Here is a 14914-nt window from a genome sequence, read left to right on the forward strand (position 1 = left end):
AGAACAAGGTGAATATTAGCCAGGATGTCACTCAGTCAAATCCCTGTGCTCCCAGCAGGTGGTATCGGAAAGCTCCAAGATGGCTCATTTCCCTTTCTCTCATCAGCTTCAGGCCCCAGGGTTACAAATGCATAAACCAGCTGGGATTCTCCCCTGGCCTCAGGGTGTGGGGCTGCTCTGAGGGGATGGACTTGCACACTTGGGATATTAGTGCAAAGATACAATTTCAATTTCTCTTAGAGAAATTGGAGGGCAATTTATATTTGGTACAAATCTTATTTAGTGAAAGGAAAGCTGCAGTGACAGCCTGGCTAATGGGGTGCAAAACACCTTCCTCCTGGGAGACACAAGAAGTTAGAAATAGAAATTTACATCGTTTGTTCCAATGTTGGTGCAGGTTTAATTTTGCTTCTGTGTAGGTTTGTTTCAGGCTGTGACCATTTTGGTTTATTGGGTTGTTTTGGTTTTTTTAGTTGGAATGGAGCTTTTAATTGACATTTTCTGGATTGAAATGGCTGACTTGCAACACTAGTTTTGACATAGTTCTGCATATTTTATTACGATTTGACCAGTATTCAAGGATTCAATTCCTTTATAGGAGGTTTTAGTGGTCATGCTTATTTATTTGATGTTATTTTATCATTCTGCTGTAGCAGACTTTTTTGATAAAATGTTGAAATTATTAATTTACAGCATTTGTTAGTTTTTATTTTTACAAACAAAGTTTTTCTTAATGTTTGGGTTTTAAATTAAGCCTTGTTTTTGGTTTCAATTTTTCATTTAGGTTTTGGTTACTGATGGGATCTTTAAGAGAACTTTGGATTCAGTACTAAAATTTGGACAGATTTAGAATATTTTAAGTAAACCCTGTTTACTATTTTATTTTAATAAAGTTTGTATTGCTGTAAACCCTAGCCGGGGGGAGAGGAGATGAGCCTGGCCTTTAACTGAGAAGGAACAGAGGCTTGGCCCCCGTGAAGGGTGAGGCCAGGTAATGGGGGGCACAGCTCCCCAATTTTTTTTGTCTAGCCCATCTCAGGCCTGGTCTACACTATACTGTTAAACTGATTTTAACAGCGTTAAATTGATTTAACGCTGCACCCGTCCACACTACACTGCTCTTTATATCAATTTAAAGGTCTCTTTAAATCGATTTCTGTACTCCTACAAAATGAGAGGAGTAACGCTAAAATCGATATTACTATATCGGATTAGGATTAGTGTGGACGCAAATTGACGTTATTGGCCTCATTATTTTACAGTAGCTACCCACAGTGCACCGCTCCAGAAATCGACGCTAGCCTCGGACCATGAACGCACACCACCGAATTCATGTGCCTAGTGTGGAGGCTCACAATCGACTTTATAATATCTGTTTTATAAAATCGGTTTAAGCTAATTCGAATTTATCCTGTAGTGTAGATGTAGCCTCAGTCCCCCACTAAAGGAGAAGAGTCTGATGCCACCCCTGCTGGTCACTGAGTGTCACTGCTGCTCCATGGGAAACATGCTCTGTGCCTTACGCAGATTGGTGGGAAACACATTCTGTGCCTTACCGTGACTGGTCCGTGGGTGTCACTGCTAGTAGAGCGCAGACAGACGCTGAGCATTACACCACCTGACCAGTGGGTGTCACTGCTGTATCAAGGGAAACACCTTCTGTGCATTACCTGGAATGACCACGAGGTGCCACTGCTGCTCCAAGGGAAACATGCTCTGTGTGTTACCCTGATTGGCCATTGAGTGTCACTGCTGCGCCAAGGAAAACACCTTCTGTGCATTACTCTGACTGCCCACTGGGTGTCACTGCTGCTCCAAGGGAGACAGAAGAACGGCCAGACTGGTTCAGACGCAAAGTCCATCTAGCCCGGTATCCTCCTGTCTTCTGACAGTGGCCAGTGCCAGGTGCCCCAGAGGGAATGAACAGAGCAGAGAATTATCAAGTGATCCATCCCCTGTTGCCCATTCCCAGCTTCTGGCAAACAGAGGCTACAGGCAGCATCCCTGCCCACCCTGGCTAATAGCCCTTGATGGACCTATCCACTGTAAACTAATCTAGTTCTTTTTTGAACCCTGTTTTAGTCTTGGCCTTCACAACATGCTCTTGCAAGGAGTTCCACAGGTTAACTATGCAACTGCCCTGAGTTTACCCCTCCCTCCCCTGGCCAGGTTGTACATGGAAAAGAGGATGAGGATGAGGAGAGCCATGATGTGTCTATCAGTTACTGGTGCCTCAGTTTCCTCTAGGCAGCAGTGCTGCAGGCTCCTTTGGTGTGTGCCCATGCAACTGTGTCTGGGGAAGGAGGAGTAAAGGCTCATGCTTCCCAGCCCCACGCCCCACCCCTAGCAGCTGGGGAATCCAGGCCAAATTTAACCCTGGTAGCTGGGCCGGGATTTGCCTGGGCTAGGGTAGGGCTGGGGAGGAATTGGGAGGGAGACAGATGCACCTGCTGTGAGGGAAGATCCTCCCATTCCCTGCCAACTCCCTTCAGTCCTTGCAGCACAGCACCCCCTAGCATTTCTTTCTCTGTCATGGGAGCTGTCTGCTGCTTGCTTCTCCCTTAGCATCATCTCTCCCCATCCTGGAGCACTGGCATTGCCCATCCTGTGCAAACAAGCAGGCCCCAGTGTGCCCTGTGGCACTGCCCTGCAATTGTGGGGGCAGCTGTTGGATGGAGCCATATCAAAATATGGGGGTGGGCAAGGCTGGGGACCAGGACTCCTGGATTCTCCCCTCAAATGTGGGAGGGGAGTGGAGATTAGGGGGTAGAGTGGGGGAGGGGCAGGGCTGGGATCCAGGGATACTGCTTTTTCTGGTTTTCTCCACCTACTGCAGCTGCCTTGGTCCTTTCAATGTGTTTCTTGTTCCATATTCATTTGCTGACTTGTGTAACTCACCCCAGAGGTAGCTGCATCTCAGTGTTGGGTGAGGCACCCTTGGCTGCATCACCTCCTAACCACATCTCTCTCCCCCTTCGGGTGACCCTGCAGCACTCAGCAAACATCCACAAGATCATGGGGCACTTTGAGCATTGGGCTGGCAGGGGCCAGGCACCCAGCCGTCCCTCCAGAGAATGGGACCCAGCACCCCCTACTTTTTACAGGGATTAAAAAGGGGCAAAGGGGGGCAAATCAGAGGAGTGGGTGGCCAGGGTCTGAGCAGGGGGTGGAAATTGACTGGTCAGGGGGTCAAGCAGCTGGAGGCAGAGTTAGGAGAGAGACTGAAGGCAAAGTCAGGGAGGGGGGAAGGAGCCAGAGTTAAGCCCAGAGGGAGGCGCTACCAGAGGGTTAAACCCTGGCACAGGCAGGGGCAGAGGGGTAACAGTTATCCCGGTGGGCTGAGACTCCAGTGTTTGCAAACATGGGTGGGGGGAGCAGAGGGCTTTTTTACTTCCCCTCTCACAGGCAGCACCTCTCAGCATGGGCTTCCCAGGGCTGGGCTCTTAAAGGCACAGGCATCCCACTGCCTAGACACTGCAGCTCCTCTCTGATGTAACCAACTGAGGTGCTGCAGTAGGAGACTCAATTCAGTGAAACTGGGCATTCCCTATACGCCCCCCAATCAGGGGGCTGTGCACCCCCTTCCCCGAATTTCCCCAACAGCCCCTCCCTCAGTGGTCAGGTAGTTACATGCAGCGTTGCCAATGTTGTCATTGGTTGCAAATTTGAATGGAAATTGAAACGTTAACACACTTTAAAAGCAGATACAACGTATGAAAACTACTTGTACCTGAGAAAGTAAAATAGGTATGGAAAGTCTGGACAAAGCCAGGTTTCCTCACCCAGCTGTTGTGTTTGCTGACAGTGTCGGTGCATTGGCTTCGGCAGTGTTGGCCAACCTTAGAATTTCAAATGATGATTTGTAAGCGACGTGTGAATGAGCTCTCCCCTGACAGCTACTGATGACCAGGGTTGAGAGGAGGCTTTGGGACCAGACTGTATTTACATGAACTCACCTACACTGCTGAGGTATCCAGCGGACAGAGCTGGGCTGCCTCTGCTCTAGGTGCCCGGAGGAGGGAAGGTGTGTGGGGCTCCAGTCTGGGAGTCTTCCTCCTGCCAAGCCCTGACTGTTAATACCAGCCCTGGCACTCCTTTCTTCAAGCGCCATATGGGCCAGAGGAAACGTGTGGTAGGAAGCAAAAAGGCCAAGCTTGTGAACATCAGGTGCAGCAGCAAGAATCCCAACTATCAGGGTAACAAGTTCTAGAGTCCTATCCCATTGTGGCCATCCCAGCCAAAGACCAGGCTCTAGGAGGTGTGAGACACCCAGCAGGAGGGGAAAGATTCACTCTTACACAGCTGGAGACAGGGAAGTTAAGCTCTGGGGTGTTACCATAAGCATCGGTGGCAAGTTTGTAGAACTTTTGGTGGTGCCCAGAACCTGCCCCCAAACTCCACCCCCACCTGCCTAAGGCTCTGGGAGGGGATTTATGCGGGAGGTCTGGGCTTCAGATCCTGGGCTGGGGATTAGGGTGCAGGGTTTAGTAGGCTTTAGGATGGAGTTTGGGTGCTGGGTGCAGGCTCCTGCAGGGTTGTAGGAAGGGGTGAGAGGTGCAGGCTCTGGGGGTGGGAAGGAGTGCACCCTCTGGGAGGGAGCATAGGGCTGAGGATGAGGGATTCATGATGCAGGAGGGGCTCAGGACTGGGGCAGAGTATCAGGGTTCAGAGGGAGCTCAGGGTTGGGGGTGTTGGAGAGGCTCAGGGCAGCCTGCACTAGGACTCTAGGGCAGCAGTTCTACCCAGAATCCCTCTACTCCAGCAACAGGAGCAGGCAGGAGACAGGCCCCTGCTGCTTTTTGTCAGGCAGGGACGCACCACAGCAGGGGGAGGGGTGCCAGGGCCCAGGGGAAGAGACCCAACTCCAAATATTGCTGGAGCAGGGCCCCCAGCCCTGAATATTCCTGGAGCCCGAGCACCGCAAATGTATATAACCTGCCGCCTATGACCACAAGCCAACACAAGGTCCCACTGAGATTTGAACTCAGATTAGAGGATTCAGAGTCCTGAGTGCTGCCCATTACACCATGGGACCAGCTTGTGCTGCCTTCTCTGCACATTGGTGAACCTCATGGGGCTGGCTTGTGTAAGGGGGCTCTTGGCTCTATACTAAAACTTAGTGTGTGTTTGGGGTGGGGGTTGGTTGGCTAGTTCCCAGCACCAATAGAAGGGGGAAGGATCAATGGGAAATCAGGACCCTGAGACTGACAGTCCCCAGGGACAATGGGGAGAGGCCAAAGCTCCAAGTTAGCTGCACTGACAGGCCAGGCAGTGTAATGAGGGAGTCACCAGCCCAGGGGGTCCCATCCTCCATGTGAGCTGGAACTGCCTGGGTGAGAGTGCGGCAGAGCTAAGGAGAGAGCAGGAGCCCGAGAAGAGCCGGAGAGCAGAGCTGCGCAGGTGTAGTGCCAGAAACTGCTACATGTAGGAATTTGCAACCTGTAGCAGTTACTGATACCTGAAGTTGTTCTTATTTGCTGACTTATCCTAACTGGCTAAAACTTGACAGTGGTTTCTCTAGCAAAGGCCAGTCCCTGGCCCCTTGGTCCAGACTTCCTTCTTTATATCAGGCTAGGGTGACCAGATGTCAAAGATGAAATATCAGGACATGGGGGGCGGAGCAAAAAAAAAAACCAGAGGGCCGCCCCGCCGCCAAGCAGCAGTAGCACAGCCCCATCTCCAACCAACTCTCGGCTCTGACCCCCGATACACCCCCAGCTCCCCCATCCCCTCACTCCTGGGCCCAGCCTGGGCTCCGAGCTCTGCAGCCGAGCCATGATCCGGGCCCTTCCTGCAGCTCCCAGGCAAGGGGTGAACCAGGCAGCTCCCGGCAGGAGCGTGTCAGCCCCACGTGTGTCTCTGCCCCCCGCCCACCTGGGCCCTGCCTGCTCCGCGCTGTCCCCAGCCCCATTGCGCTGCCCCGCAGGCTGCAGGGCTGGAGCAGCTTCCGCGCTGCACTCCCGGCCATGGGCATGGCCTGTGTGCAAACCTGGGAGGGAGGAAGAATGCTGTGTGCTTGGGAAAGAGGCAGAGCCAGGGCAAGGATTTGGGGAGGGATCCAATGGGGCAGTGAGGGGGTGGGGTTGGGGGCAGGGCCAGGGCCAGGATTTGGGGATGGATCCAATGGGGGAATGAGGGGGCGGAGTTGGGGGGGGGCAAGTATCCCTCCAGACTATGCCTGTGTGTCGGAGCAGAGGACAAAGTTATTTGTTTGTCCAGGGTCCCGACCAAACATCGGTCGGGACGTGGGACAAACAAGCAAATATCAGGACAGTCCTGATAAAATCAGGACGTCTGGTCACCTTACATCAGGCTTCAAGTTGAGAATCATTTCCCATTCCCGCTCTGCAGGAGGGGAGACTTTTAAACGCGCTGTCTGTGTGACTGCACATGGCTAAGCAAAGAGAACAAACCCCAATCCCCCCTGTGCTTTGGGAGCCAGGTTTGTGGTGGGAATTTTGTGGTTCAGATGACTTCACACCTGGGCATTATGATTTTTTACCAGTTTCTCTGGCATTGGGGCATTTTTGTGTTCACAGCTGTGATGGCCGAGTGGTTAAGATGTGGGAGTTGAAATCCAATAGGGTTTCCCTGCGCAGGTTTAAATCCTGCTCCCAGTGAGGCCTGTGTTTTAGCCAGTCTCTAATCCCGGCAACACCTCTGTACAACCCCCTGAGACACTCTCAATTCTCTCCCCACCCCAAGTAAATCCTGTTCTGCTCCTTTCCTAGAGATCCCTGGGGCACCACCTCACACTGTGACCCTGAGGGGTCAGGAAAACTCTCAGCACCTGAAGCCGCTGGCACTCACCTGATGCCCCATAGATCAGCCATAGCCCTGGTTCTGCTCCTCTCTCTAGAGTGCGAAAAGAGCCAAGTCAGCGACTCCATGGGAGCTATGGGGCTGCAGAACCAACAGAGAAAAAATAGGTGCTCAGCGCCCATTGACAGCCAGCTCCTCCTCCACACTACAGGGCTTGCTGACAAGCTCCTCCTCTTCCCTTTCAGTGCCTCTCACTTGCCAGTGATCAGCTGTTCAGTGGGGTGCAGGAGGCACTGGATGGGGAGGGGAAGGAGCAGGGACAGGAAGAGCTGGGGGTGGGAGAGGAATGGGTCAGGAAGGTGCAGGAAGGGAAGAGATGGGACAGGATGGGGTGGGGACTTGGGGGAAGGGGTGTAGTGGGGGCAGGGCCTGGGGAGGAAAGGGGGGGATTTGTCCCATACCCCAGACCCCTCTAGGGCCGGCCCTGAAGGGAAGCACTGACTATTACAGTGGTAATAAAACTCACCAGCATTGCGGGGGAGGCTGAGGGAGATCCGCACTCATCAGGTCTCTTCTCTCCCCCACGGTGAGCCAGACACTGCTCTCTCCTGACTCTCACTCTAGCAGCTGGACGCCAAGGAACCATATCCCCACAGGAAGTTCATTGAGTGTCCCTGTGGTGCTGGGGGGGCTGGCGCTTCTGCTGGCTCTGGGGCTGGCAGGGGGGTTGATGTCTGCACACTCGCAGCTGCCAGGCCGGAGGAGTCACTTGGGACCTTACCAGACTGGCTCAGTGAAGACGAGGGGTTGACAGAGCAATACAGACGCTCTCCAGAGCACGGAGCCGCATCCGCCCATGCAGCCAGGCAATGAGCATTTCCCACAGCCTGGAGCCGAGAGGGAGGCAGCAGCTGCTGTTCCAGCTCCTGAGGGACAGGCCCTGTCAGCCAACAGACACTTCTTACTCACCTCAGCTAATGGTGCCAGGTTCCTCCAGTGGGGGTGTGGAGCAGCCGTTTGTTTTCCTGTCCCTTTTGTGTGCAACTGCTGACAAAAACATTCCAGATAGGGAAGCAACTGGCCAAAATGTTTTCACGCAGGTGCCAAAGTAGCTCAGTTGGGTGAGCATTAAGCCAAAGCTCTAAAGGTCCCTGGTTCAATCCCTGGGTTTGGCAGGCCTTGTCATCCTTCTTTATGCAGGGGATGTTTTCTGGGAGCACAGCAGTGCCTGCACCCAAGGTGAGTTCCTGAGCTTGGGCTCTGCAGTAGGAAAACAGAGAACAGGCTTCTGCCCCTAGATGGCCCACCTAACCTTTAATAATGAGAACTGTCTTTCCCAACATGGTAGGAAGAAAGTGAGGCAGGGTAGCCCTCAGGAATGGTGCCAGAGGGCTGCTGGGCAGTGACAGGCAGGGATTGGGGATGGAAGCTCCTCTGTGCAGCTGAGCAATGGCAGTACCAGGGAAGGGGCATCTGTTAAACTGACCCAGCACACCTCTCCTCCTCTGGGCACCTAGAGCAGAAGCAGCTGGTGCTGATGGCTCCAAGGGCAGGCTTAAAAACCACAGAGCAACTGAGGTCAGAGCTAGAGGAGGGCAGGACCATGCCTTTGTGTGGCCTTCAGACAGGCACAAAAACACTTAGCCAGGCTGCTCCCTGCCATGCCAAACACCCACTGAAGGTCACCAGCATGCGGGGCAGCTGCTGATGCTCTGTGGATAACATCATAAATTGGTAGGAAAGCAGGGCCAGCCCCCATGGTGAGGCCTCTGACTGGTCCCACTCAAGGTGCTCACTTTTGCAGTGGGGCAGGAGATTTTACCCCAAGAGGCTTTTCCCAAGCTGGCGAGAAGCAGAGAAACACCCAGGCTCCGAAGACGCTATATAGTAAGTACCATCCAGCACAGGGTCAGGTGCACACGCCAGCCCGGGCAGTCACCCACTTTCTTTGACAAGTCAGGAATGGCAAAGGCTAGACTGGAAGCACCTGGGTCTCATGTCCCAGCCTTTGTGACACCCAACCCCCAACTCCTTCCCGGGGCTCTAGCTGAAGCCAGAGCATTGGCCTGAGCAGCCAAGAAGAGGTTCCAACCCTGAAGGGAACAGGACTTTCAGCACAATGGTAAAACTGCAGAAACACAACCACCAAGGGACTCCAACCCTCAATCTTTTGATCCACACTCAAATACCTTATCCATTAGGCCACATGAGGGATCCCTATGACTTTTTTTGCCTCTCTTTTGCCTACCTGCTCGCTCTTGTGGTGAATGGTGAAGATGGTTTCAACAAGCCCAGGCAGCTCAGTTGGTAAAGCATCAGGCTCTTAATCTGAAGGTTCAAGCCCCTCTCTGGGTGCGCAGGTTTTAAGTGGCCTTGTGTGCCAGGAGCCAAATGATTCCTGGTGCTGTCCACCAGCCACATGCAGATTCCCAGAATCCATGGCCATTTCCTGGAAAGGTTCCTTTCCTCAGGAATCAGGAGAGAGGCCACATCCACAGGAGCAGGCCTAGAACAAGCAGTCTCTGGCTGGCAGGAAGCGCTGTGGGGCCAGGTGCTGAGAAAGCTCAGAAGGAGACCAGCAGAGATGAGGGGAAGAGAGACAGTGAAGCAATGAGTACAGAGGACAAGTGTACAGGGGGTTCAGGTCCAGCTATTGTGGGGAACTTCCCTGGTTTATACATGACCCTGGTGCAATTGGCCAGAGAAAGGATCTCAGTCCCCACCCCCTTACCAGAGGCCTGCCTGACCCCAAGGATGCTCTTTCTACTCTCATATGTGGCAGAGTCCTCATAACCCCAACAAGGCTGGGCCCAGGAATCCTGCTGAGAAACCAATACTAGTCTGGCAGGGGAATTTGGTTTGAATGTATTATTAGTATTCTCTTCTGATTTCTGAATCAGTTCAGCTCAGTCTTTTTCCTCCAGGTGTGTTTCCAGCTGTTGAGTTATGTGGGAGAGAGGCCAAATCATAGTGTCTCTACCCTTCTTTCATATTTTCTTCCAGCTTGTTAGGAAGCTCCTTTTCTAGGATGTGAATCAAGCAGTGTCCATCCTCACAAGGCAGACTTGTACAAACCATATGATCATTATATGAGAGTGGTGAATATGGGGCTTCCAGGGTGCTGCTTTGAGCACAGCGTGCTACACCTGGGCTTCCATTGCAATGGAGATGTACCCTTAGAGTCCATCTCTCCTGGGATAAAGATGGCAGCAGGGCTGGCCTGGCTCATCTGACTTGGGCTCATGGACGTAAAGCTGAGGGGCTAAAAACTGTGGTGCAGATATTTGTGTTCACACTGAAGCCTGGGTTCAAAAACTCCCACCTCTCGTGGGGCCTCAGAGGTTGGGCTCAAGCCCATATGTCTGCACTGTAATTTTATAGAGGTTTGGAGGGAGTTTAGCAAGTGGAAATAGTAAAACTGCATTGAGGGGAGTGGACCACTGACCTATCAGCTCTTAACACCCAAACTTTTAGTAACTCTATTATCAGTGCCTGTGCGTGTAATTTAAACCATAGGTCCATCTAGTTCTGAATCTTGTCTTCTATCAGTAGCCAATGCCAGGTGCCCCAAAAGCCACTCCCCAAGGCACCACTGGGAATTGAATCCAGGATCTCCTGTTTACAAAACAGGTACTTTAACCACCTAAGCCATGGTACCTGCTGTTACTTAAAGCACCGTGTCTGCCCACACCTGACTGTCTGCCAATCTCCACTGGGTCCTGACAAATGTTGCTCGTGTTTGGCTTCTGTAAAGCAGAAGAGCAGGTGAAGTTTTGCTCCCAAGATGTGTGTGTGATTCTTTGGACAGATCTACACTACAAAATTAGGTTGGTGTAATTACGTTACTTAGGCTGGCAATGCAGTATATCAACCTAATCCCAGGGCAGATAGCGGCTCAGCTCTCAGAACTTTCTGGAACTATGAAAGGGGAGGGGCCCAGCCTCTGTAGCAGGAATGCAGGGCAGGTGAGTTCACAGTGGGCATTATGGGATACTGATGGAGGCCAGTTATGGTGATATAATGAACAGCAGCATTTACACTGACAATTTGTCACTTTAAGTTTGCTGCACAAAGCTCTAGGCCTCTCATTGAGGTGGTTTTATTTTGTCACCAAAACAGGGCAGTTTTGTTGCCAGACGTGGCATTGCAGTGTGTGCACCAGCCAAAAGCTGCTGACCAAGGGAGCATTGTGTGTTTTTCACACACCTGAGCAATACAGTGATGCTGAAATAACTTTGTAGTGCAGACCTGGCCAAAGAATCACACACACACACACACAGCTTGCAAGGAAAAGCTCACCTGCTTCTCTGCTTTGGAGAATCCAAACACAAGGAAAGCTTGTCAGGCCCCAGTGGGGATGGTAGGGAGTCAGCTGTGGGCAGACACTGTGCTTCAACCACAGGTGGGCACTGTGGCTTAGCTGGTTAAAGCCCCTGTCTTGTAAGCAGGCGATTCTGGGTTCAACTCCCAGTGGTGCCTTGTTGATAAACTCTTGAGGCACCTGCTATTGGCTACTGCCAATGGACAAAACACAGAGCTTGATGGGCCTTTGGTCTAGCCCAGTATGGCAGTTTAAATTATACTCACAGGCACTGATAACAGAATTACTGAAAGTTTGGGAGTTAAGAGCTGATAGGTCAGTGGTCCAGCCTGTCATAGATGAGCCCCTCCCTCTGGGACAGGGGCAGGTCTGGGCTCTCACACCAGTTGCTCATTGTGGCTGTCAGAATCTGTGAGCAGCTCATTTAGTTTGCACCAAGGGTTGAGCAATGCTTCATGCACCGTGAGAATGAAAATCCTAAACCGCTCTTTGAAATAACGAATGCAGCAGGACGTGTTATTGTCACTGCCCCAAAGCAGATAGACAATGGAGAAATGCCACTGAGTCCAGCGTATTACTCCACTGGCATTTTACCTTTTTTGCTTGCTAAACTCCCTCCCAACCTTGAGGGCTCCCAGAGCCCAATATTGAGCTTGAGCTGAGATGTCTACACTGCAAATTTACCACCCCACGGCCAAAACCCTCAGGAGCCTGAGCTGGCACAGGACAGCCTTGGGTGTTTCATTGCAGTGTGGACATAGCCGAGCATTATGTCTACACTGCCATTAACACACCCAAGTCACTATTCTCAAACCCTGAGTCAGTTGATTCAGGCTTGTGGGGCTTGTGCTGCAGGGTTATAAAATTACAGTGTAGACACTTGAGCTTCAGCCCAGCCTCCGAGACCCCACAAGGAGTGAGAGTTTCCAAGCCTGGGCTCCAGTCTGATCCCCAGGAGCCCAAATCAGATCATCCAAGTAAGCGGGATTTTATCACAGTATAGATGCCCTCTTAGGATATGTCTACATTGCAATGTAAGCCTAGGGTTAGCAGAAGTCATGTCAGCAGCCCCAGCACATAAACATATACCACGAGGAAAAGACCCACCCCCAAATAAGCTGGGCAGTGTCCTTATCCCTACGGTTTGTAGGTCCAGCAACCAAAAGTCCTTAAATATGAGCCCCCCCGTTACTCCACTCACAGCTGTTGTCCTTAGTCAGTGCAAGCCCAGAGGTGCCTCTGTAGAGTTCACCTGCCATCCTGAGTGGAAAAGAGGGAAAATAAGAAGGCACTGTACATTACTGTCTTGTCTAGGAACTCACTCATCCCTCCACTGCCACCCTGTCCTAAAGTTGATTTAACACCTAAATTTTAGTATTGGGACCCCAGCCCACTTGGTCCTGGAACCCTTGTCCCCTGCCTACCAAGTGCTATTGAATTGAGGGTGAGTCCCTCAATCGGGGTCTGCCAAGCACAGCTGTGCTGCCCTTGATTCACACAACAAGGATAACAACTCTTTCTTTCTCCTGTCCCAATAACAAGGAGACTGGGAATCCAACACGAGCCAAAAGTGATCATTTTGGCAAGCAATGCAACATATTTCCAACGCACTGTAAAATCCACATGCAGACTCATACATGAAACCTTGCAAGAAAATCTTCCTGAGGGAGTCTGAAGCACCTGCTGCTGGAGGGAAGGAGGGAGCCGTGGTTTGGGATTGAGGGGCACTGGGAATAGGAGGGGCCTGTGCGTTGGGATTGAGGGGCACTGGAAATAGGAGGGGGCTGTGGGTTGGGATAGAGGAGAAGGGTGAAGAGGAGTAGGCTCTGGTTGGGAGTGAGGAGCAGTGTGCATAGGAGGGGCAGTGGATTGGGACTGAGGGTCACTGGGAGTAGAGGGGACATGGGTTTGGGCTGAAGAGCATCATCATTTGGGGATCCAGCAGGATAAAGGAAGGCAGCAGGTGATTCTAATTCCTTAGAGATATTCTGTTTTGTTTTCTGTGTGTGCGTGTGCATGCAGGGGAGGAACATGCTGTGTGCCCAGAGGCCTTTATTCCTCCAGGCTGCAAGGAGAGTGAGGATGTTAGGAAGTTGCCCCTTCAAACCCACACACACAAAGGCCCCTCTTAGGAAAGGCACAGTCTTGAAGAGAAAAAGTAACACCAAAGAGGACATCAGAAGAACAATGTTTAAAGATATAGTGAGTAGTTTATTACCTGACCAGGGACTTGAACCCTGGACCCTCAAATTAAAAGTCTGACACTCTACCATCTGAGTTAGCCAGGCACACAGTAAAAAAGTACAAGTTATGCAGAGGAGAAACTGGTCAAGAAAAAGGGAAATGGATACAATATGGGAAACCTGCTGCTCTGTCTCTCTTCCCAGTCCTGGCTTGGCCTGGTATTACTACAGGTTAAAAAGACAGGGAAATATTGGCATCTATCAGCCTTTCATAGCTGTACAAGACTCAGGCACAGTACAGAGGTGCCCATCTGCAAGTGCCGAATGGTTGGATTGGCTAATGCAGCTTGTAAACGTGCAGGGCACACTGGGATATACAGCCAAGTATCCATCACATCATTATTTCAGAGGGATAATGATGGGAAGGTTCACAATTGACTCAGTAGTTGCATACAAAGGTGCACATTTGGCGGTTACATTGGGAAATTCTGGCTCCTTCTCAGGCTCAGGTTGGCCACCTCGGTCTAGATGTAGAAGTTACAACATTGAAACTTGAAAGAGGGACCAATTTCCCCATCATTTCCCACCTTTACATCCAAACATGATGACTGTCTGAATGAACCTGCCTCGTTCAGCCAGAAGATCTTGGGGTGGGTGTAGGAGTCACTGGATAAAATTCTCTGGACTCTGTTCTGAATCAGGTCAGAGCAGAGGTACCTAGTGATCTAGTCTGGCTGTAAAATCTATATATCAACCCCAAATATGGTGTGAAATTAATCCTCAGGAATGGCTGTTCCCCACCCAGACCCAGCAAAGGGCTTTCCAAGGAAGGGGGCTTTTGAGGAAGGAAAGAAGAAAGATATCCTTCTCTCCCTAGAGGAACTGGGCTCTTCACTTTGGACAGAAAGGAGGGGAAGGAAATGGCCACATGTTGGCAGCAGAACTAAAGAAATGAAACACAACAGGCTTCTGTGCACATTGATTCTGCACAGTGAACGAACCTGACTCCTGTATCATGAAAAGCCAAAAAGCCATTTCTTTGTACGACAGGGAGAAAAGAGTTCCAATCATTCCTGCCCATTTACTTTTGAATTATTTTACATTATAAAGAAAATTGTAACAAAATTAGTCTGAACTTGAGCTGCCTGTTATTAAAAGCCTGTTCCCCAATTCAGTTCCAACTGCCCTGCAAGAAACACCCCCAGGTCCCTGCTCACCCCAGGAAGAGGAAAAAGAGAACCCCCCACTGGACACTGTCCTTGGCTCCAGGCTGCTGTCCCAGGGTGTGTGTGGGGACTGATTGTTTGCTGCTGAGGAGGGAGCCAGTAGAGGCCTCTGGTGCTCTGCTCCTAGCATCTGCCCAGCCCAGGCTGTCCTCTGCCCCAGCTGCTGCTCCCAGCCTGCTCTAGAGTCAAACAAGCAGGGCTCCCAGGGGAACAGAGGCTGGGACAGGGCAGCAGCCTGGGTTGGGCTGGGAAGGTGCTAGGAGTTCTCGTTCCCTGAGAACTGGCCCGGCTCCCTCTCAATAGCAAACAAACCAATTCCACATCCCCTCCCCAGAAAAATCAGCCTGAAGCCAAGGGCAGCAGGGGACGATTGCCTTTAGTTCCCACCAAGGCAGGAGAGAACCCAGGGCCTTACTAGCAGA

At 51.4% G+C, this 14914-nt stretch overlaps 1 long non-coding RNA gene and 3 other non-coding genes across 6 annotated transcripts in view; 1 reads left to right on the forward strand and 3 right to left on the reverse strand.

The window, feature by feature from the left end:
- Positions 1 to 14914, reverse strand: part of LOC127040994 (uncharacterized) — a 213170-nt gene that overhangs the window by 190893 nt on the left and 7363 nt on the right. Inside the window, exon 4 of one of the 3 annotated variants that reach the window (XR_007771569.1) lies at positions 7905 to 8022. The exons of 1 other annotated variant lie outside the window; for it this stretch is intronic. This is a non-coding gene — a long non-coding RNA (uncharacterized LOC127040994). Of the gene's footprint in view, positions 1 to 7904; positions 8023 to 12216; positions 12344 to 14914 lie in introns of those variants that run through there. One more of the 3 variants, XR_007771571.1, reaches the window with a different exon arrangement.
- On the reverse strand, positions 10347 to 10420 carry TRNAT-UGU (transfer RNA threonine (anticodon UGU)). Its single transcript has one exon. It is a non-coding gene; the product is annotated as a tRNA-Thr (tRNA).
- On the forward strand, positions 11168 to 11241 carry TRNAT-UGU (transfer RNA threonine (anticodon UGU)). Its single transcript has one exon. It is a non-coding gene; the product is annotated as a tRNA-Thr (tRNA).
- Positions 13299 to 13371, reverse strand: TRNAK-UUU (transfer RNA lysine (anticodon UUU)). Its single transcript has one exon. It is a non-coding gene; the product is annotated as a tRNA-Lys (tRNA).

The sequence above is a fragment of the Gopherus flavomarginatus genome (assembly GCF_025201925.1).
Source record: "Gopherus flavomarginatus isolate rGopFla2 chromosome 13 unlocalized genomic scaffold, rGopFla2.mat.asm SUPER_13_unloc_1, whole genome shotgun sequence".
In the NCBI taxonomy this organism is placed as follows: Eukaryota; Metazoa; Chordata; order Testudines; family Testudinidae; genus Gopherus; species Gopherus flavomarginatus.